This window comes from Mixophyes fleayi, chromosome 8 (assembly GCF_038048845.1).
Source record: "Mixophyes fleayi isolate aMixFle1 chromosome 8, aMixFle1.hap1, whole genome shotgun sequence".
Classification (NCBI taxonomy): domain Eukaryota; kingdom Metazoa; phylum Chordata; class Amphibia; order Anura; family Limnodynastidae; genus Mixophyes; species Mixophyes fleayi.
Genome location: NC_134409.1, coordinates 5,537,226 through 5,561,141, shown reverse-complemented (window position 1 = coordinate 5,561,141; position 23,916 = coordinate 5,537,226). Strand labels below are relative to the sequence as shown.

Sequence of the window (23,916 nt, the reverse complement as noted above, 5' to 3'; positions counted from 1 at the left end):
CACAGAATGTACTTTGTTTTCATAAAACTGATCATATCACTGGGTTGTAAATGTTTCAAGATAAATAGAAAATAAAAAACGTCAACTCATAAAGTGGATATTTTCCTTTATCTCGCTAGGCCGCTACCTCTCCAGACAATGATGCAGTTTGTAGTTTACAAGTAGAAGGAGCTGACAGGGACGTACTTGTCTTAATGGTTATGATGATAAAAGAGTGCAAATGTGCGCCAGTTTGTATCAACCAATCAGATATCAGTGATCATTTACATAAACAGAATTTATTGCCTTAACCAATTGGAGATCTGAATTTTTGCTAAATTCTCCCAATGTTCAGCTTGTTTAACACTCATTAAGATATTTAATAACTAATGATAGCAAAGATAGATAAGATATTAGTTAAGCCTTTATTTCAAGGGCCATTTTTATTACTATTATGGTTTTCACTGCACATGGTTGCAAGTTTGCTTTAGCTTTTATTCCTTGAATAAGCAAGTTATCTGAAATAATTGATTGCAGGAAGAATTGCAGGCTGACCAGCCAATCACCTGCACTTCCTCCTGCACACACTCTCTTAGGACCACTAATGCTGACCCGCCAATCACCTGCACTTTGTCCTGCACACATTGTTTTAGGACCACTAATGCTTGCCTAGAAGTCACCTGCACTTCCTCCTGCACATACTCTCTTAGGACCACTAATGCTGGCCTAGAAGTCACCTGCACTTCCTCCTGCACATACTCTCTTAGGACCATTAATGCATACCTACCAATCACCTGCACTTCCTCCTGCACAGACTCTCTTAGGACCAGTAAATCTGACCTAGCAATCACCTGCACTTCCTGCCGCACACACTGTCTTAGGACCAGTAATTCTGACCCGCCAATCACTTGTACTTCTTCCTGCACACACTGTCTTAGGACCAGTAATGCTGATCTAGCAATCACCTGCACTTCCTGCCACACACACTGTCTTAGGACCAATAATGCTGACCCGCTAATCACCTGCACTTCCTCCTGCGCACAATGTTTTAGGACCATTATTAAATGATGTATACTGGAGGAGGGTTATGATATAGTGGACATAACAAAAATGTCTCAGTAAATTTGGAAGGGATTTGCAAGTTTCAAACGGATAGAAAAGATGGAAGAGTTTGTCTATCTTTTACATATTGTTTAAAACCTTTCCTTAGGAGGATTAGCTGCAAGGGAAATGAAGATTTAAAGTTCTTATGGGTAAATACATTTATGAAAAGAAAGACACCTGAATGGTATTTTTAAGTATAAAAATTATACTAAAGATCAATTATAATTGAAATGGGAAAGTCAGTAAGCTTCATGGGGCTCGAATTATAGGGGGGAGTTAACTAATCATATTTACATTGGGACACTGAATCTAGTACTTAAAAAAAGATGATTTTATCGTTATTAAAAAAAAAAAATACCTTTCGCTGATGATACAATAACCAACTGGGGGAAACTGACTTGTGGCTTTGGTATTATAAACTGGTCCATACCTATTAAACAGGTAAGTGGGCATTTAGATAAAACTGGTCACAATATGACACATGTGACCTGTGTTTTAAGATGTTTTGTAGGAGGGTTTCGAAATTCATGATTTTTAGAAGGGTTAATATCTAATAAACTTGGTGAAACATTATGGACTGGGATGGAACTATTTTAGAGAGAAGCACAAAGGTCAAATGGGTCACATTTAAGGAGATTTACAAATACAGTGTCAGGGCCCTATCCTTCTCTATACTTTGATTAAAGACCTACAAAGCACAGCATCCACGGTGGCTCAGTGGTTAGCACTTCTGTCTCACAGCACTGGGGTTATGAGTTCAATTCTCGACCATGGCCTTATCTGTGTGGATTTTGTATGTTCTTCCCGTGTTTGCGTGGGTAACTTCAAAAACACACTGGTAGCAGGGCCATCTTAACAACATTATGGGCCCCTGGGCAAAGCAGTGCACCGGGGCCCCTAGATATAGATATATAGATGTATACAGATACAGATATAGATATAGATATATAGAGATAGATAGATGTACTTGCTCACTGACCCTTGAAGGTTTTTTTTGCAGGTTTTTTTCCTTTTGCAGGATTATTTATTCTCATTAAGAGCCGTGCCTATGGGGCCCCCTTGCCCGCGGGGCCCCCGGGCAGCTGCCCATCGTGCCCAATGGAAAAGATGGCCCTGACTGGTAGGTTAATTAGCTGCTGACAAAAAGAACACTATTGTGTGTGTTAGGGAATTTAGACTGTAAGCTCAATGGGGCAGGGACTGATGTGAATGACAAATATTCTCGGCACATCACTGTGGATTTGGTGATGCTATATAAATAAATGATGACGATATTTGCACATGATTCTAAATTATATTGGTTTGTTAAGAAGGAAGCAGATAGTCACTGCAAGTGAAATTGAAAAATTAGGCATTTAATGTAGATAAATGTAATATTATGCAACTCGGTTGAAAATGGAATGGGCCCCTCTTCTTGCGCATATTGTATATGTATAAAAATCTACTCTGCATACAGCAATCATACAATATTTTACACCTCTAATAGCTTGATACCACCAATCAGTGGCTCAGTAGAAAAAGATCCGTACTAAGAATATTTCCAGTGTACTGATCATGAGGAATGTGTCTCCTTGTCATAATACTGCTGAGTGTTGAAACACGTATTTAGAAAGCTCACTAGCTGGAGACCACTTCAAGCACCTCTCCACATTTCAGCGGATTGAAAGATTTTCCTCTCCGAGATGAACGCCTGTCAGACTTCTGGACACTTCTAAAAACACAGCAGGAAGGATTGTAGACGTAAGAAAGTATTCATGAAGGAAAAGAGAATACAATAATTCTATGCTACATTAATTATCTTTACAAACAATAAAGGTGCAAAGAAAAGACTAAAAAATTTAATAAAGTAGAGTTTTATGTATATAGCATTATATGTTCCACAAAACCGAATCACATGGAAGTGTTAAGAAAACAATGATTATGAAGTGATATTAAAGCTGACTGTGCACTGACATATCCAGTCCACAATATCTGAGAACACTGATAAGACTGAGTAATGTTGCCCATATGTAGCAATTAAAAGATGACCAGATCTATAGCAAATCTGTCCATACATGTAGTTAGACAGTGGTCAAACCAAATAACGTGGACACAGGGGCTCCTCATTGGTCACCAAACAGGGTCCTGTAATTGTTTTGTATCTGCACAACTTGGCTTTTCAATAATTTGGTCTGAAACAGCGGTCTAAATGGAAACTCAGGGGTTGTGTGTTATCTCTTTGTCAGTCATATTCCCTTAATTTCTGGACCTGGCCATGTTCCTTTATAAACTATGTCTATATGTAAACATGAAGTACATATCCAGGGCCTGATTCATTTACAAAAGCAAAGCGTTTTTTTAAAAGAATGCACATATATCGGGAATACGCACGTCCGCATTCAACAGGGAGCGGATATGAAGATACGTCTGGTGATGAATATGGGTCTAGGTCCGTTCTGTTCTAACAGACAATACACTGCAGGATACGACCAATATATATGTGAAAAAGAGAGCAAGAAAGGAAGAAAAAAAATGATAACACCAGTTAATAATACAGTCATTAATGGCAAAACATATAAAAAAAATTTTTTTGCAATAAAATACATTTATTAGGATGTTATTAATGTCTACATGTCATAAAATACATTATTACTGGTACTCTGGATTGCAAACACATGTTCTAGCTGTATACACGCCTGTACGCAGGGTGACTTTACGCAAAATACTACACGTATTGGCATTTATATTCCTTAATGATTCAGGGCCCCAGTGTTTAACCCCCATCCCTTGTTTCTACAGTTCTATTCAAAAGTGAATAATTATGGAGTATGTCCTTCACTACATCCCACATATTGCAAAAATGTATTTAAATATTTAATATTAATGAAAAGAAATGGCCAGTTTTAATTTCTTTGATTTATTTGTTTATGTTGCATTTAATGACTTTAGAGTATGTTTGTTTATCACAAGCAAACTTATTACGGCTAGTTTACAAAGTTGTAAAACGGATGTCTGTGCAGAAAGCACCAGTGCATAGTTAGCAGGAGTTAGAGAAGTCAGGGTGCTCCTTGCTGAATTTTGTCTAGGCACAGGAAGAAGATTGTATGTTGTAGGACAAGATATTTAAATGAACTTAAAGAGCTGGATATTGTGTATTCATGGGGGAAGGGGGAGTCATTCTGCACCCACAAAAATATCCTGACTTTTACATGCCCTCGGAAACGGCAGAGACCTGTCATCAACCTATACCTGGATTGGGCAACCTGTGGCTATCCAGGTGTCGTGTGACTACAAGTCCCAGCATACCCTGCCATCTATTAGTTGGCTATCAGCTGGCAAAGCTTGTAGTTTCACCAAGTACATCTCAGTCTGGCTCGCAATGCCACAAGCAGTCGCAGAGAGAGTTTTTACCAGGAGGGGGGGGGGGGGGGAAGGGGGTTAGTAGGCATTTAACTATATATAACCTAATGGGGCAAAATGGCACATTAACGTATAAAGAAATCTGATACATGTCCCCATATTCCGCAGTTAATAAATGATCATTAATGTTTACGTTTTTCCCCCCAGATTAACTATTATACAATTAGCCCATAACCAAAAATGTCACTAACGCATTTCTTCCAGTACAAATCTCATATATCAAGACCTCACAGATCAAAAAATGTTCAGAGTCCATGAACTTTGTCAGCGCTGCATCTGATAAACTCTCTGAAACCTGCACTGCACCCTACATCACCATTAATTGAAGATGAATTTGGGATTTGTTTGTATCAAGTCCCTAAGAACTAAAAAAGCAATAAATGTTGGATTCTTTTGCACGAGAAACGTTTATCTGACGTTTTAATCTCTGAATTGCCCCATTAACTGAGAGGTACAAACCTGTAACCACTTTCTCATGCAACCGAATCCAGCACTTGTCACAAATGATATCTATACAATTTATGACTCTAGCAGTGGTAAAAAGTGACATTTTTCTGACCTGCTATTAAGTATCCAACATTTGTAGGATGAGGTAATAGGAGAGATTCTCTCTTAAACCCCTTATGTATTTATATCACTCAGCAGAGGGGCATTTGGTCTAAGTAAGACCCTCAGCCCCATTATTGTAATTAATCACAATGCTGAATGTCCTGTCCAATTATGATGTTGAAAATGGTTGAAAGTGTAACTTTTAGACGTTGTTCGGGAAAAGTTACTTATTCCAAGCATGATTTATAAAAAGGAAAATCAGTAAATTGAAGCACAATATTTGCATGACAAATTATTTTAGTTAAATGGAAAGCTTGATCTCTGGTTTGAATGAAACCTGCAGTCTTCAGTAAATAATTATAACAGGGATATTAGTGTCGGTGCAAGGAGTGCGTCTGTCACTTCTGGTGTAAAGCCTGGGTGGTTGCTGCACAGTGCCGAGAGTGACGTTATCTTTCATATTCATAGTTTCGTACACTTTGGAACTGTGGTCATCTTGTGAGTTATATCATGGAAACTCTTTCACCAAAAAATGAAAATCAGTGCATAGAAGGAAAGTCTCAGGTTGTTGTCACACGGGCAGTTTATAACAACACATCTTTCTATTTTATAAAATGCGACGCTCTGAAGCTGTGATGGCGGCACAGTGTTGAATGGAACTACAGTACTCTTAACCATTAGTACCATCGGGTATTATCATGAGAGCATAATGTGTTTAAACTTCATTCCAAAGAATATTTAACAAAGTATCTGTCAGGAGCCGTCTCCGCACTGTCACTAGTGCCGTAGACGGCGCCCGACTCGCCCGAACTCTGCATCCCGTTGCCTAGCAAACGGAACCCTTCTGGGTCCACGTAAGGGCTCACGCTGAGAGCGCATGTGCAGAAAGGCTTCAGGTCCCGTCTCTAGTCAACGGGACACCTCACCTGTCAACGTTCAGCGTCTCTGACCACCGGCTTCCATGCACTAATTAGGAGCTTACAGGTTCTATCTAAAGCTGCCTCTGGTACCACTAGAGTGCCAGAGTATTGGTTCCACTCAGCTCTAGCACCTTCTTGTTTCTAGATTCTGCTTCTGTTGTGACCCAGCTTTTCTTCTCTGACCTTCCTTTGGATTCCGTTTTTGTACTTGGCTGCCTGTTCTGGTTTCCTGACTTCTGGCTTGCCTTTGACCATTCTTCGGATCTCCCCTTGTACTTCGCTGTCCATTTTATTCCCGACCTAGTTTGATTGACTACGCTCCGTCCACTCTGTTACTACTATGGTGGCTGACTCTGAGAACCGCGACCTGCGTAACTTCCTGCAGCGAAGCCCAGACTCCCTTGCGGGGGTCCCTGGTGAACACCGGGGGTGCGTTAGACACCGCGCCTCCTAGCTCAGCTGCGCAGATACCAGCTAGTAGCTATCCCATAGCTTGTGACAGCCTGACAGTATCAAATATATATAGTACTGTAGTTGATGCTGAAGTTTTAACCGATCAAAAGGTGAACATGAATTACAGTAATTTTTTCAAATATTTTGAGTTGTTGTGCATCATTTATCTACTTGTAAATGAATTCTGCCATTCGCACCATTGTGAAATACTCCTTAGTTTACAACATCCTTGTCACGGGCACTAGGAGTCTTGCCCAGGATTTCACCAGTTGACTATGCTTACCAGAGAGGCGAAGTTTGCACAGCGATCCTCTGGCAGCAGGGTGAATAGTGGAACGTATATAACAGCAGATGGAGAGAGGATGCCAATGGAATTGATGATAGTCAGTGACTTGCAGCTATACTGGTAAATGAGTCAGCGACTTGCAGCTATATTGGTAGATGAGTCAGCGACTTGCATCTATAGTGGAAAGGCAGGTTTGAACCACGGAGACCAGGGTGGACGTGAGCAGGTGAGGGAAGGTAACAGGAGAGTCAGTGGTCTGCGGATAGCAAGTTGTACCACTGCTGTGAAGGGAAGACTTGTCCAGGTGCAGGTAGGTAGCGGGGAGTCAGTGGTCTGCGTACAGCAAGTTGTACCACTGCTGTGGTGAGAAGACTAGTCCAGGTGCAGGTAGGTAGCAGGGAAGTCAGTGGTCTGCGTATAGCAAGTTGTACCACTGCTAGTAAGTGAGGAGTTGTTCAGGTGCGGCTGAGTGGAGGCATGAAAAGAGTCAATAACAGTATGAAGACACTGAGAGCACAGAGGAACTTGTTTCAAACAGATATGCAGCATTTACAGCTAATAGTCTATAACGGTATGTATACCGCTGCTGAGTAGAGAGGCTTGCACAGAGCGGATATGCGGGATAATAACTGATAGTCAATCACAAGTATGCATATCACTACTGAGTAGAGAAGCTTGTTCCAAACAGATATGCAGCGTAACAACAAATAGTCTATAGCGGGTATGGATACCGCTGCTGAGTAGGGAAGCTTGTCCTAAGCGGATATGCAAGGTAACAGTTGATAGTCAATAACAAGTAAGCATACCGCTGATGAGTAGAGAAGTTTGTCCACAAGGATATGCAGGCACAGCAGGGGCGCTGAACGGCTGTAGCAGGTATGGGAACCGCAGGTGAGCAGAGCAGGTAATCAGAAGCCAGCTGAGGACACAAGCAGGATTCAGGAGTCTGTAGCGGGTATGAGAACCGCTGATGAGCAGAGCAGGTAATCCAGAAGCCAGCTGAGGACACGAGCAGGATACAGGAATTAGTAGCGGGTATGGAAACCACCGATGAGTAGAACAGGTAATCAGCAGGAAGCTGAAGAGACTAGCAGGACACAGGAGACACCTTCAGAGACTCACAGGGAATGAGACTCAAGATCAGGCAACGAGGTAATGAGCACAGGTGCCTTAAATAGGGAGAGGTGCCTGATCCACCAATGAGATTAAAAGCAAAGGTCATAAGTTCTTGGATGCTGCGCATGCGCAGTGCATCAAGATGGCGGATGGCCGCGGTTCAGGACAGGCGCCGGCAGGAAGGCTAGAGAACCACGCACCAGCGCAGAGGCACTCACGGTCCGGTGAGTGACACTCTTACAATCCCGTGCAAGTGACAGACCGATCTGGGGGAGATATAGCAGAAACGCGTTTCACACTGTGATATGCACAAACACTGCATAGTAATGTGAAGCCCTTGTGAAGTGAGACAGGAACAAGACAAAAGGGGTTAATTGTGATACTGACATTATCCCACACCCGATTTCCACACCCGCATTTTTTTATTGGCCATGGAGAGTTTAAAAATATTGCTCTGATAACTAATGGGTTTGCCTGCAAAAAGCAGACTACAGCGAAACGCGCGCTGGTGTATGAGCTGTGTGTCCTTCCTCCGTCTTTATAATAAGTGACAGGAGCACTTTGGAATCATGTGGTGGAGCTGGTAGTTTCATTAAACCCCAAGATTTAGACCATTATAGGTAGATAGCAAATCACTCCCCCTCATCGATTGCATTCAGGGAACCGCATGAGCTCAAGCGGTCACAATCCCAGTCAGCTACATTTAGAGAGCTACGGATACTATATATTTTCTCATCCTAACTACTCTGATGGGGTTGATGGATTATTCTATACCTGTCGATCTGTCAATTGTATGTATCTAACAGAACCCACAATAATAGGATATCACTTTGGATTCTTATATACCAACCATTATAGAATGATTAATTATAAGTGCAGGAATTATTCAAATAAACGGAAATACGGAAATACACACAGACTTTTTTAATTCACTGTTTTATTCACATTCATTTTGGTATATTTTGCTGCTTTTATTAATATCAAACTATTTTAGTTTAATTTATTAAAAGTTAGGTTTTATTAATCAATAGAGGCATAAACATATCTATCTACTCCTATTGCACAAGACCAATACATGCCGGTCCTTTTCGTTTTCTTACAATGCCACCGACCATGGGAGTAGGAAGAGCCATAATTCTTTCAGCATGGGGCTGGGTAACCCTAGCAGGGGCAAACGCAGGATTTGTAGAGGGGGGTTTCCACACTACGCTGCCAGTGGGCGTGACCAGCATGCATGGGGGCGTGGCTATAATATTAGACAGTGCTTGGCTGCTCTCCAACTCTCCTATCCTTATAATATACATGGGCAATGTTGTGTGCACTACTGTTAGGTGCACGCAGCTCTACCTTTTCAAGCAGAGCTGTGTGAAGCGGGGCAGGGTTCAGCCACCTGAATTATACAGTGCCCCAGGCTTGGAGGGGGGTTTCCAAGCACTAGGAACCCCCCCCCCCCTCGGTTTGCCTATGCCCATCTGGGGGGGCCCTGCAGACCCCAGCTAGGAAATCAAGTCCTGTGCTGACCAGCCTGGAGCTAGTTGGTATAATGCGGGTCAACCTGCTATAGTGCCACCCCAGCTGGCAAAGCATAGGGCACTGAGGGGGCACACATATATTTTATTTTTTTTTGCGGACCTCAACTCTATAATGCCACACCGGCTGGCTTGCTGGAGTAGTATCGGGGGGACCTCACGCTTCTTTTCCCCCTGATTTTGTGACTACCAGCACTAGGCTGGAATCACAGGGGTTAATATCATTGAATGACTTATTTTCAAACTGTGCTGCTGCAGGAGCAGACAGGTCCGTATCCTGCAGCATCCTGTGCAATAGAGCAGAGAGGTAAGATACACCCGTAGTCAACAAAGAACGTATCTTGAGATATATCCGTATCCGTTCCTTGTTGACTATGGGTGTAAGCAGAGCCTATCTGTGTGGAGTATTACTACTCCCTGCAGATACCTGCCTTAATGACTCAGACACACAGACTTTGATCAACAAATAAACTGCAGCAGCAATCTATATTTGTTGTGTCATGATAACTTCAATATACATCGTTGCGTGATATGTCAGGACTTTATCATGAAAGAGATAATAATAATAATGATGATTATAGTAATAATTTTTAAAAAACGGCGGTAATCGCCTGAAATGAAACTGAAATGTAATGACTAAATTAGTTATTCACAGAATTCAATATCTTTTTTATACACTACATTACATGTAGAAATTTTAACAACAGAGTATAATGAATAAATAATTATATTATCAATCACTATATTAAAGGAATTAAACAATTTCTTCTTTACTTCTCTACAATATATGTATAACTTCTTCCATCGAAGTTACATTGCTGGGCTTGGTCTCCACAAGACGTGCTGATATGTGACTGCAAATAACTGTCACAGTTTCCAGACCACCCCACAGGTCACATATTCCAGGTTACCAAGCAGGGCTGGAAATAACTGTCACAGTTTCCAGACCACCCAGCAGGTGACATGCTCCAGGTCACCCAGTAGGTGCACAGGAAGAGTTCACTAACTGTCACAGTTTCAAGAGCAACCAACCGGTGCACAGGTGTATCGTAAACTGTCACATTTTCTAGAGGACAATGGTAATGCATTGGCGAACAGATCTTTTCCGATTACAACACCAATATTTTTCTGCAAATCTAGAGACCAAGACCTTTAATTTGGTATAGCAGCACGGTGGCTTAGTGGTTAGCATTTCTGCCTCACAGCGCTGGGGTCATGAGTTCAATTCCCGACCATGTGTGGAGTTTGTATGTTCTCCCCGTGCTTGCGTGGGTTTCCTCCGGGTGCTCCGGTTTCCTCCCACACTCCAAAAACATACTGGTAGGTTAATTGGCTGCTATCAAAATTGACCTAAGTCTCTGTCTCTCTGTGTCTGTGTGTGTATGTTAGGGAATTTAGACTGTAAGCTCCAATGGGGCAGGGACTGATGTGAATGAGTTCTCTGTACAGCGCCGCAGATTCAGTGGCGCTATATAAATAAATGGTGATGATGATGATGATGATGTGTCCTGCTCAGACAATGGCATCATAGAAATAAGTCACTCAGAATAGACGTACTTATGCTATTAATATATGGCAATATTGCAACAACCTCTGTCAGCATAGGTTGAGATAATCAAACTTTTGCAAGCTTAGTAAGAATAAAATGCCTGTTTATCACCTGATAAATCCCTCTTCAATTAAGTATTATTTTTTTAGTTTAGTTGCAGTTTAAATATAATTGTGTGTTTTCCGTTGAAGCAGCGGAACCCAGCACAGCCCTCACTCTGACAAGGAAACATTTCATATAGCAGAAAACTATTTAAAATAACTACATTTAATAATGTGGTGCTGACCTGTGGAACGCAGCGTTCTCCAGGATTGCTACCCACAAGGGCGAGACCCTCCAGCTGGGTGTTATATTTCACTAATTCCCAGCACCTCTCAGCTCCTCTCACTGCACTATTCTTGCTGCCAAACAAAACGGCATCGCTGCGGCGTGGCTGTAGGATCTCGGTTTTATCACTGCGCCAAAACTTAGCCCAGCAGAACTCATCCCACGTTTTCCTACTGCAGTCACCAGTCACTTGTGGGTCTATTTAAGACCAAACTTAAATTGCTTCCGTTAACGTGGCAATTTAATTAAATTGATTAGCTGGTTTGCAATTATATTGCTTAATGTTACTCTCTATCATCTGGCCAGCATATAAAGGGTTACATGAGTGTGGTGTTAAAGTCAATCTCGTTAAAAGACATTGTAACATTTTGGCTTATTTGACAGTGAAGGTATAGCAGGATTCTAATTAATTTCAGTGATTTGTTTAGGAAATCTCGGAGGCATTGCATTACTTTTACGGCTGGACTTGGTGGAAGAACAACCCCCCAAGTGAAAATTAATATGATTTTATTCATTATTTTTATATGAATAAATTATTACGGTTTTGTTCACTATTTTTTTTCAGTGCATTTTTCTTTTCTTTTTTTTTATCAAATTAGTTTTTTTTTCCTGAAGTTGCACGATCAATTGTTGATTTTGTTAAAACTGTACTCTGTTGATCCAATGAAATTCAATCCTGCGGCATCAGAAATATCTCGGTTTGGAAGGATCCGCTATTTACATTCTGCTGACTTGTGTATGTTCTGGATGTGAGGTGAGAAAAAACCACTTGTGCTCAAGCGATTTTTCTAGAGCCAATAACAAATCTGGAGTCAATCAATGGCGGCCTTTAGTGTCCGGTTACATTGTCTAGAGCAGCAACTTGAACGAAATCAAACTATCTGTCTTTCGGTTTGAAGTTATCTAAACTATTTTAATCCAAAACACACTGAGTTACCATAAAGGGGGTATTGTGTATTATTATAAGGGCTTCATATAAACATTAATATGACTCCAAAAATAAAAGTCTTCATTAGCTGAACGTTGTACGGCCAGAACTGCTCGTGGGGATTTTACAATTACAACTGGATGGCAAAATAACGTAATCACTCGATTATTAAATAAAATGTGCCACCGAAAGTTTAGTACAGCCGCCACCAGTGTCAGGCTGCAAAGACATTCCAAGTTCCCTTTTTTTAAGTTAAACAAACAACAAGAAAGACATGTTATCATAGAATTAAAAAAAAACATTGATATATGTATGGTTTTATCCCATAAATAAATAAAAATAAATAAATAAAGGTTAAAAAAAAATAATAATTTTAAAAAAAAGTCACAAATACATTAAAAGGTACACATTTAATTAATAATTTACTATCAAGAGTTTAGAAAATAAGACACATGTAAGATGAAATGTAACCAGAAATAGTGAATTATTTATTAGTTGTTTGACGTTGATGGAAACCTGTCAAAAACTTAAAGGGGTTGTCAGATTGAGCCCTCTGGGGGGCTTACTAGCTACGTGAGGAACCACTGGGACAGTCCATCTGAAAATGTGGGGAAAGAATACAGTATGTCCATATTTATCAGTCTGTGAAGCAGGGATAATAGAGTATAAACCAGAGTATAGTGCAAAGGTAATTGAGCCCAAATCTCCACACTAGACCCTCCCTCATATATGTGAGGTGGGAGCTGTCTCTTGGAGGGGCATTCAATTGTCCGTAAGTTGTTTTTTTTCCCCTGGAGCGTAAAAAAAAAACTATCTCCTGCAAGGTTTTAACTGCAATAGTGACCGTTTTTAGTTAGCGCAGTGCGAAAACTCGTGCAATTCAATTGAAAAAGAGCGAACGCTGCCCCCGCACGTTAAACATTGTGTTTGCGAGTTTTTAGGAGAGTGAAGGGGAGTTTTAACGCGGTCATGTATAACGCAAAAAAAAGGATTTGCATACATTTCCATACATTAGATTGCATTAATCATTGATAATATCTACATTACAGTACTTTCTTTAGCATATTTTATAATTGAACTATTTTTTACCATAGAATCATCTATACCATGTCAAAACACATTACTACATTCATATTTGTACCAAAAACATACATAAATCTAATTAATTAGTGATTTTATTTTTTATTCAAAAATCAACTTTTACATGTTAGGCATTAGTGATAACCATAATTTTAACTTTTTGTTCACATTATTACATGATTTCAAATACTTTTCAAAAGTTTTTTATTTTAAGCACACCCCAAAGAGGAGCGAGAAAAAACAGCATATTTTCCTGTTTAACGTGTAGCGTTAAAAAACAATTGAATAGCTTTTAAAGCGGCTGCCTCTCCCACACCCTATACCTTCAATAGACCGTCTACTGGAGCGCGAGAGGACCGATTCATGAAAAAAAAATGAGCGTTAAAAAATGGAATTGAATCACAGGTAAACCGCTTGAAAATGATAAAAAAAAACAGCATTAAAATGACTTAACGCTGTCAAAAAAAAGACCTCGCTGACGATTGAAAATACCCCCTTTGGAAGCACAAGGTGCTGAATCTATAAATAAACAATAACTGAGGGTGTCCTGGTGGTGTAGAAGGTTAATACATCCAGAAAAATGTTACAATTATTAAACTGCTGTGCAGGTAAATATATGTAGGCTTCTGATGATCTTTGTCTGCTTGTAGACTTTATTATAATACCCCTCTCAGGAGTCAGCTGCCCAAAATGATACAATGTAGAAACAGAGTGATATCTAGCATAATAAGATCTAATATCTTTAATAAACAATAGGGAATAAACCTACATCAGTTATTACATAGAAATTGTATCTGGAATATTGATGTAAAGATCTTTATCCTTCTCCAGGGGGTAAATGTATCAATCTGAGAGTTTTCCGGCGGGTTTGAAAAAGTGGAGATGTTGCCTATAGCAACCAATCAGATTCTAGCTGTCATTTTGTAGAATGTACTAAATAAATGATAGCTAAAATCTGATTAGTTTTTCAAAAAAACTCTCAGCTTGATACATTTACCCCCAGGAGTGAACTCCTACAAATATGGATGAGTATTTCAGATTGTCAGAGTTGTCCTTGGTGAGAAAATGAGAAAAATGAGATATACTGTACATACAGTATATTGGGTAAATAGGCTTCCTCATGTGAAGGCTACCGCTACCGCTTCTGCAGAAAAGCGCTGATCCAGCAACCCACAAATGTAGACGCACATTGATTTTGCAGAAAGTGTCCCCAGATTGTGATGTGGGTGCGCGCTTTAAAATAACTTTCCGTACAAGTAGATTCACTTACACACAAAGAAGCAATTTTCAGAACCTTTCAGCAATTCATACAGAATTTAAAAAAACAATTTTAAAGAGTCAAAACCAAATGTAATTTTCACTACGTAGTACAGTTGAACGACACACAGCGACTAACATTTCTGCACATTGCGTTTTGTCAATGAAGATAGACAGGTGTCCTCATATTCTATATAACATGACCAGCACATATAAATAATCCTCATATTTATCATCTATAAATTTATAATAAAAAAAATAGCAAAATACATTTTGCACAATATGAAATAGAGGTAATCCTCTATTAAAGTATTGAAATCTTACGCTAATTTCTTCCAGTATCCATATATCATATAAGTTGTATTTCTTATTTTTATTATCTATCGTTTTATTTTGCTGTGGGTTACGTTTCCCTGACATGGTTTAAATGCAGTTATTCCTTTAGAAGACGACACCCAAGGAGGTTTGAAACAGGATATAGTTAGCGATTCTTTTTAACTGCTGGATTGTTGCAGATGGCAGCGGCGACGGTCAGATCCTGCTAGCACTTGGCGTGTTATTGTATATTAAAGAGGGAACTGTCTGTAGTGCTAGTTCAGGTGCTTTACTCCCTAGAGTTCAGGGCTGGACATCCTACTTCTACAATCATCACAAAAATAAATAAAGTGGTTGGATTCAGTTCGGTGTCCTTTAGAGGAAAAAGAAACAAGCGACAGCTGCAGCTGAAAGCCAGAATGGTCTCTCCTCCAACTGCAGATTTTCTACACTCTGCTCCGGAACTTAGGGACGATACAGAAACTAATCTTCAAGTACAATCACTCTCACTGTTATGCAACGACACTTGCCCACAGATCTTTATTATAATCCCCTTCTTCCTACTGGATAAACGTAAAGTACACCCATTGCTTCCACAGTCATTGTACGGATTATACCAATATTTAGCCTATTAACTTTAACTTTATTATCTTTATGTTTGCATTTATTAAAATCACTAGCTGCCATACTGCTTAGCCTACCAATGTAAATCAACAATAAATGATACTTGTTGAATGATTGCTTGGAATGACTTTATAAATTTTGTGTGATCCATAATATATGAATAGAGCTAGGATAATGACGGTGTTAATCCATTCTGCTCTATGAGGTGTTTAGGTTAATAAGCATATTACTAAAGACTAAAAAGACTAACTGGATGACACTGGTATTCCTAAAAACTAAAAAGATTAATTGTCTGACACTGATATTCCTAAAGACTAAAAAGACTAACTGGATAACACTGGTATTCCTAAAGAATAAAAAGACTAACTGGATAACACTGGTATTCCTAAAGAATAAAAAAAACTAACAGTATAACACTGGTATTCCTAAAAAATAAAAGAAAACTAACTGGATGACACTGGTATTCCTAAAGATTAAAAAGAGTAACTGGATGACACTGGTATTCCTAAAGAGTAAACAGACTAACTGGATGACACTGGTATTCCTAAAGAATAAAAGGACTAACTGGATGACACTGGTATTCCTAAAGAGTAAACAGACTAACTGGATGACACTGGTATTCCTAAAGAGTAAACAGACTAACTGGATGACACTGGTATTCCTAAAGAATAAAAAGACTAACTGGATGACACTGGTATTCCTAAAGAATAAAAAGACTAACTGGATGACACTGGTATTCCTAAAGAATAAAAAAAACGAACTGGATAACACTGGTATTCCTAAAGAATAAAAAAAACTAACTGGATAACACTGGAATTCCTAAAGAATAAAAAAACTAACAGTATAACACTGGTATTCCTAAAAAATAAAAAAAACTAACTGGATGACACTGGTATTCCTAAAGATTAAAAAGAGTTACTGGATGACACTGGTATTCCTAAAGAGTAAACAGACTAACTGGATGACACTGGTATTCCTAAAGAATAAAAGGACTAACTGGATGACCCTGGTATTCCTAAAGAGTAAACAGACTAACTGGATGACACTGGAATTCCTAAAGAGTAAACAGACTAACTGGATGACACTGGTATTCCTAAAGAATAAAAAGACTAACTGGATGACACTGGTATTCCTAAAGAATAAAAAAACTAACTGGATGACACTGGTATTCCTTAAGAGTAAACAGACTAACTGGATGACACTGGTATTCCTAAAGAATAAAAGGACTAACTGGATGACACTGGTATTCCTAAAGAGTAAACAGACTAACTGGATGACACTGGTATTCCTAAAGAATAAACAGACTAACTGGATGACACTGGTATTCCTAAAGAATAAAAAGACTAACTGGATGACACTGGTATTCCAAAAGAATAAAGGACTAACTGGATGACACTGGTATTCCTAAAGAGTAAACAGACTAACTGGATGACACTGGTATTCCTAAAGAGTAAAAGGACTAACTGGATCACACTGGTATTCCTAAAGAATAAACAGACTAACTGGATGACATTGGTATTCCTAAAGAGTAAACAGACTAACTGGATGACACTGGTATTCCTAAAGAATAAAAGGACTAACTGGATGACACTGGTATTCCTAAAGAGTAAACAGACTAACTGGATGACACTGGTATTCCTAAAGAGTAAACAGACTAACAGGATGACACTGGTATTCCTAAAGAGTAAACAGACTAACAGGATGACACTGGTATTCCTAAAGAGTAAACAGACTAACAGGATGACACTGGTATTCCTAAAGAGTAAACAGACTAACAGGATGACACTGGTATTCCTAAAGAGTAAACAGACTAACAGGATGACACTGGTATTCCTAAAGAGTAAACAGACTAACTGGATGACACTGGTATTCCTAAAGAGTAAACAGACTAACAGGATGACACTGGTATTCCTAAAGAATAAACAGACTAACTGGATGACATTGGTATTCCTAAAGAGTAAACAGACTAACTGGATGACACTGGTATTCCTAAAGAATAAAAGGACTAACTGGATGACACTGGTATTCCTAAAGAGTAAACAGACTAACTGGATGACACTGGTATTCCTAAAGAGTAAACAGACTAACAGGATGACACTGGTATTCCTAAAGAGTAAACAGACTAACAGGATGACACTGGTATTCCTAAAGAGTAAACAGACTAACAGGATGACACTGGTATTCCTAAAGAGTAAACAGACTAACCGGATGACACTGGTATTCCTAAAGACTAAAAGGACTAACTGGATGACACTGGTATGCTAAAAGAAAAAAAGAAAAAAACTAACAAACTACAGCTTTCATTTTAATGATAATGCTCTGTTTAATATTTTTAACGTATTTATCAAATTTTATAGAGAAAAACCCTGGAAATTGAATTATGTATATGTCCTTGTGTGGCACCTAGTAAAATTGCTGGTAAAATTCACACTTATTTATCTGTATTCCATGGTCTTCTATGTAAGTTTTATGATCTGTCCGACATACTGATTAACACAAACAGCGAGAGCTGACGTAAAATGAATAAACATGAGCTTGATATGATTTTTGTTTTGTTAAATTGATTTCTTCAAGCTGTTCGTGAAGTCCGGTGAAGTAAACTCTCAAACAAACTAATTTCTTACACAACGCCAGCGAACAACATTATGTTTGGTTTAGACCAATTCGATTTCAGCACAATGTAAGTTAAACACTTATAGCAATCTCTGTGGTGACCTGAAATGCTCCTTGGTTGAATGTCTGCCGAACTCATATACAGATTTCCCTTCCCAAAGCTGCATTGTGAATATGTAGAAACCATCTGTGTGCCAGGACAGCTGTGAGGATGTGTAACCGAAATGTGTATCGGAGTCCTTTTGTCTATTTGTAAGATGCTTGTAGACCATTTGTTGCACAACGGGATTGAGCCAGAATGTTGCTCCAGTTCTTTTATTTAAACTAAAATGTTTTCATAAAATGATGAGGTTGCATCTGACAACACGAGCGATCTGAATGAAATACAAATGTTGAGATTATATCCACTTAAAGGTCATCTCGGGAAATGTATGGAGATCACTGCAGATAAATTAAATGCAAAGCTTAGCCTCAAATATGTATTATTAACTATATGTAATGTTGTGACAGAATTTACACAACTTATTGTTCCATAAAGAGCAGACCAATTAGTAGCTATCCAAAATATCATCATCATCATCATTTATTTACATAGCGCCAACATATTCTGTAGCGCTTTACAATTGGGGACAAACATAGCAAACTAATAAACAAACTGGGTAAAACAGACAAAGAGGTGAGAAGGCCGCTGCTCGCAAGCTTACAATCTATGGGACAATGGAAGTTAGATACAAGAGGCTAAGTCTACATTTTGCATTTCGGCCCAGCCAGACTGCAAAGGTAAAAGTGACTCATAAGCTAAATGATCCTGTCGCACAACAATGTTGGTCAGGGGGTAGTTGTCTTGTGTGAAATTGTGTAACGGGTGGTAATAGGGTAATGTAGTGAGGTTAAGAGGGTGGTTGAGGAATATTATAAGCTTGTCTGAAGAGGTAGGTTTTCAGAGAACACTTGAAAGTTTGTAGACCAGAGTCTTATTGTGCGAGGGAGAAAATTCCATAGAGTGGGTGCAGCCCGAAAAAAGTTCTGTAACCAGGAATGGGAGGATGTAATATCTGGTAAGACCTACTGCAACTTGTAGTTCCCCAACAACGGCAATGCCATGGGTTGTCCACTGTACATCTGGTATAGAAACATGTTTCACAGATATGTTTTGCTGTTATCTCTATTATCACAAGCTGCTTATTGAATGGGGTAAGTAGTTGTGTACGTACAAGGTCATACGTCACAATATTTAATAAAGGAAAATTTGGTACAAAATGCCCCTCCCTGCCCCCCTAGTCCATACAAAGTCTTTTTTGCATACAAAAACCAGGACAGTCCCATCAAAATCAGTATCATTGAGAAGTATGCAACCCAGAGCAGATACATATTCAGTTCACAGAAATCACCTACACGTCGGTACGTTCACGGTTTTTCTTACAAAAACCTAGAGGTTGACTGTTAACTAAAGAATGCAATGTTCTGATGGCTTCAGGCTGGTCTTAGCATCGACCACTTGAAGACGTGAAGACAGCAGCAGTGTTTAACGGTGCAATAGGCAATTTCTCAGTTGAGTGTCGTTCGGCAACACAATCTTCGAGTTCTGACTTTGCTTTACCATTTCGCAGAATGCCACAAATTCACATTTATCGGAATTTGTGTTTTATGAATACAGTTAGGATGACAATGGTGCATTTATTCAGCAAGGTGGTATGACTGGTGCCGTGTGAACACTTAATGCCAAATTCCATTGGCGAAAACTACAAACTTTTGCAACCAAATAGGGAAAATATTTAGTGGAATTGTTAGGACTCTGTGTTAAGTCTCTGCCATTGTTATGCACCTGGCCGCAGTACCTCTATGCCACCAGAGGCGCTGCTGTTCTACCTGTGAACATTTTCCCTTCACTGGCAGGAGTTAATCTTCTGCACCTTGTTAATTTCCACATCACTGATTATTTATTACTACTTACCACAAGGCACCTTGCTGGTCATTGTTTGTTTTTCCCTTGGACTACCTATATTGCTACATTTTGTTCCTGTGAAATTCTTGCTTTTGCCTGTACCTGCTATTCAGTAACCACTTACTACTCACCTGTACCCAGTCACCAAGATGTTAACCTGATATCTGTTTTATACCTGGACATACTGCAAATCTACAGTTCTTGTGAATTCCTGGCTCTTGCTGTTAATCTTTGTTCAGCTAAATTACCTGTACCTGCTGTGTGGTTTTCATTATCATTTACTTCTTATACCGCCACACCTGGATGTTTCTTTATTTGCTAAGCCCGACCTGGTCAATCCTTGTGCAAGGAAATGATTTCTCTTTTTAAATGTCTGAGCTTTTTTGAAGGCAAAGTATGAGTGTGTCTGACATCAGAAAGGATGTATCCGAGTCACAACTTCTCCAACAGTCTATGGACAACCATCATTATACCATTACTCATCATCATCATCATCATTTATTTATATAGCGCCACTAATTCCGCAGCGCTGTACAGAGAACTCACTCACATCAGTCCCTGCCCCATTGGAGCTTACAGTCTAAAAAATATTTACTTACTCAACAAATAAAATTCTTGGAAAGTGCATAGCCCATGTGCCAAACTAGAACCGTTTATATAAATGGTTTTATTATAAAGTGTAGCATTTAGATGGTAATTACAGAAACCTTACAGTGTCTATTACCTAATAAGCAATATGTTGCATTATTCTCAGATTAAATCAAAAGCAGAAGTTGAATATAAAGAATTGTGTTACAGTCATTGGTTTAATCCAAAGCCTATATTTCTTACAAGGTCTATATTCCTCCTATAACAATTGATTGTAGACCCTTCCCCAGTGAAGTAAGGGCCCTGAGAACAGGTACAAAGTATGAACTGGGCCCCACAACATCACACACGTTCCTCCATTCACTTATCACCCCAGAGCTTTTTTGAGGACTCTCTGAAATCTGCCACTTGCCCATCATCTGCCCATTTATCTCTTGATAGTCTCGCTTATGCCAGTCCGCAGAACACAAATCAAACAGAGGGCAGAACTAGGCAACAGAACATTCCATGGAAATCCTACTGAGTTCTAATTCCAGTGCGTCATGAGTTTTCCTAATTTAAAAAGATTTACATATTTATAAGGGAAGGAGATTAATCAAATCTGAGCTGAATTTCATTAGTTCTGTCACTGCCTTAATCATGTCTTTCATCCGCTGATGCAGAGTAAGTCAGGATGGACCGAGCGGCTGGACAGAAATGTGTCGGCCACAAGGAGATGACGTTCAGCTTCTAGGAAAGTTTTCGTTTTGATGCCTGCTGATATTTAAGGGAAAATTTGCTGTTGTGATGCAGCTGACCTAACAAAGGCAAATATGCCTTAAATCTGGCTCAGCGTGAAGCTGCAAACACAGTCCAACACACCTGAGCCGTAAATCAGAGCGATAATCAGCTGATCCAAATTATCAGGGACAGTTGCAGGTTTTAAAGATTTGTGTTATTATGTATTCTTAATCCTATGAGCTTTATACAGTAATATGTTTTGAGGAGTAGTATTTACTATGCCTAAAATACCTTATGATACTCAGGAAACACGACAGGGATTAAGGTGCTGCAAGGTCCGCTAAGTACAATAGTGACGTATTTAGACGCAACGATTCAGTAGCAATCACGCGTCCTAGGAAGCTTAACTTAAAATATCAACACAATTATTTACAAGATGTCTAACATGATTTTTATCTTGATTTCAGGCATTAAATCACAAACTACAATTTCAACAAGGATTTACCATACTTGCCAACTCTCCCGCAATGCCCGGAAGACTCTTGAATTCCGGGTAGGTCTCCCGGACTCCCGGGAGAGTAGGGCAGTCTCCCACAACTGCCCACTTCATGCCCACTCCTAGTGAAGTGGGCAGAATTAGAGCCAAAATTACACGATTCTCAGGGAATTGCTGCATTTTGGTCCCGCCCTCGGCAGTAAAATTACGCGTTTGCATCATTATGTCGCGGGGGCCACAATTACGTGACTCGCAGAGCCCCGCCCTCCCTAAGCGCCAAATCTATATTTTGCATTTAAGCAATATATAATAAACTAGACACTTATCAAAAAATCCTCAGAAAGGAGAAATATTTGGGCACTCCTGTGTAACCTCACTGTGGGGTTAATTAAAGAATTAATCGATTACAAAGCCACCATATAATAAACTTGATAATAGTGTTTGCAGCTTTTCATTAAGATTGTTGTGTCCCAATCTAAAAACTTAAAAAAGCTGAAAAAAATATAGAATAGCACAAATTATAAAACAAAAATAGTAACTAATAACACATTTTCAACACTGACAATCCATTCTCAAAGTAAGAGTAAAAGAGTTACATATTAAAGGACAGTGGATGTTTGCAGTGTATGTTCCACACATCGATCGCTATAGAGTGTGCGCTCACGTTAACATTCTGAGAGCCGGAGCCAAGAAAACAGACCTGATCTACGGCCTTTCTCCAGTGATCGCAGTAACAGCCATCTGCCAAGCGACCAGTTGTTTGTCACTCGCCTGTGCTCAGGTTGCAGATGTTACCAGATTGTGTTTAGAGAGGAAACTCAGCGTCTCAGCGTGACTCCCACAACCCGAAACCGTTCCATTGTGGAGAGATAAAAAGAGATTCTAATTAGTCTGAATCATTCACATCACACTGAGTGTATCGAGAACGGGGCCGGGGTGCATTGCGAAAGACGAAGGGGGAAAGAAAGCAATATGTTTATGGAAACAACATGTCAGATGAGTGTTCCTTTAAAGGGTAATTTGCATTGAATGTTTGGGGGCATGGAGATCATTTTACCGTTTCCACATTGTGTACTTGGCTGTGACTTTAAATAACCAGGGAATTAATCACCCGCCGTTGTGCTGGGCGATGGGATAAAGGCAAAATAAACAGAAAATTTTCCTGTTAACTGTTGTGATTAGAGGAGTGTACAATTATAAAAACACCAAATATTAGTTTCATTCCGTATTTGGCTGCAATTTTTAGCCTGTTTGGCCAACAGAATTTGGACTTAAGTGATCACATTCCTGCCCCAAACCCTCCGCACAGCAGGATGAATTGACCTTTATCATCGAAATTCAATTCATAGGCTTTAAATTCCAAGATAATTGATTGTACCAATGCAGTGCGGTATGTCATTCCGTCATTCCGTCATTCCGTCATTCCGTCATTCCGTGGAACGGAGAAGCACGAGCGAGGTGCGAAGATTGCGTTGCCGGAACTTCACCCTCTCAGAAAGACTTGAAAATTTGATGCTTCCTTTTGTCTACTCTGTTCATTTTTTCTTCTCTGAGACATAGAGATGCTCAAAAATGTAATTTCACAGGTTCAAAAGCCAGAAACAAGTTTTCGACCTGTGGGTTAAAATTTTGTGGCTCTTGTTCACGCTCTCCATTCCCGCCGTTTGCAGTTTAGGTACACCACAAAATGGACATAATTTACTTTAAAAAAAAGAGAGGACATAAACATTGTGCATTTACACCTATATGCTGAGCTGTGAGCATCTTGGCACCAATACCGTATATGCCAGGTTTATGCCAGGCACACATCACAGACACTCCCACTTGTGCACGTGTTTTTATCCAATTGCTTTATGCACAAGAAAAGGAAAATCGCTATTTGGCATCAGCTTAAAAAAAAATCTCTCTAAAACAGCAAAAACAACTGGGTACTACACAAAGGAAAAAATGTTGCTTAAAGAGGCACAAAAAAGCATAGCATATGCTTGAGTGACAAAGAAAGCAACAAACAGCTTCAGTAGTCTTGTCACAAGCAGCCAATCACAAGCATTCATTCACAGGTGGCCAATCACAAGCGGCCAAACACAGGTGGCCAGTCAAAAGCGGCCTATTACAGGTGGCCAGTCGCAAGTGGCCAAT

General features: G+C 39.5%; 1 long non-coding RNA gene across 1 annotated transcript; it reads right to left on the bottom strand.

Moving 5' to 3' along the window:
* Nucleotides 1-259: 259 nt before the first annotated feature.
* LOC142098869 (uncharacterized) lies at nucleotides 260-22,583 on the bottom strand. Its single transcript, XR_012678447.1, has 3 exons — nucleotides 22,478-22,583; nucleotides 3,454-3,538; nucleotides 260-2,794 (listed from the first exon to the last, which is right to left on the bottom strand). It is a non-coding gene; the product is annotated as an uncharacterized LOC142098869 (long non-coding RNA).
* Between the last annotated feature and the right edge of the window lie 1,333 nt (nucleotides 22,584-23,916).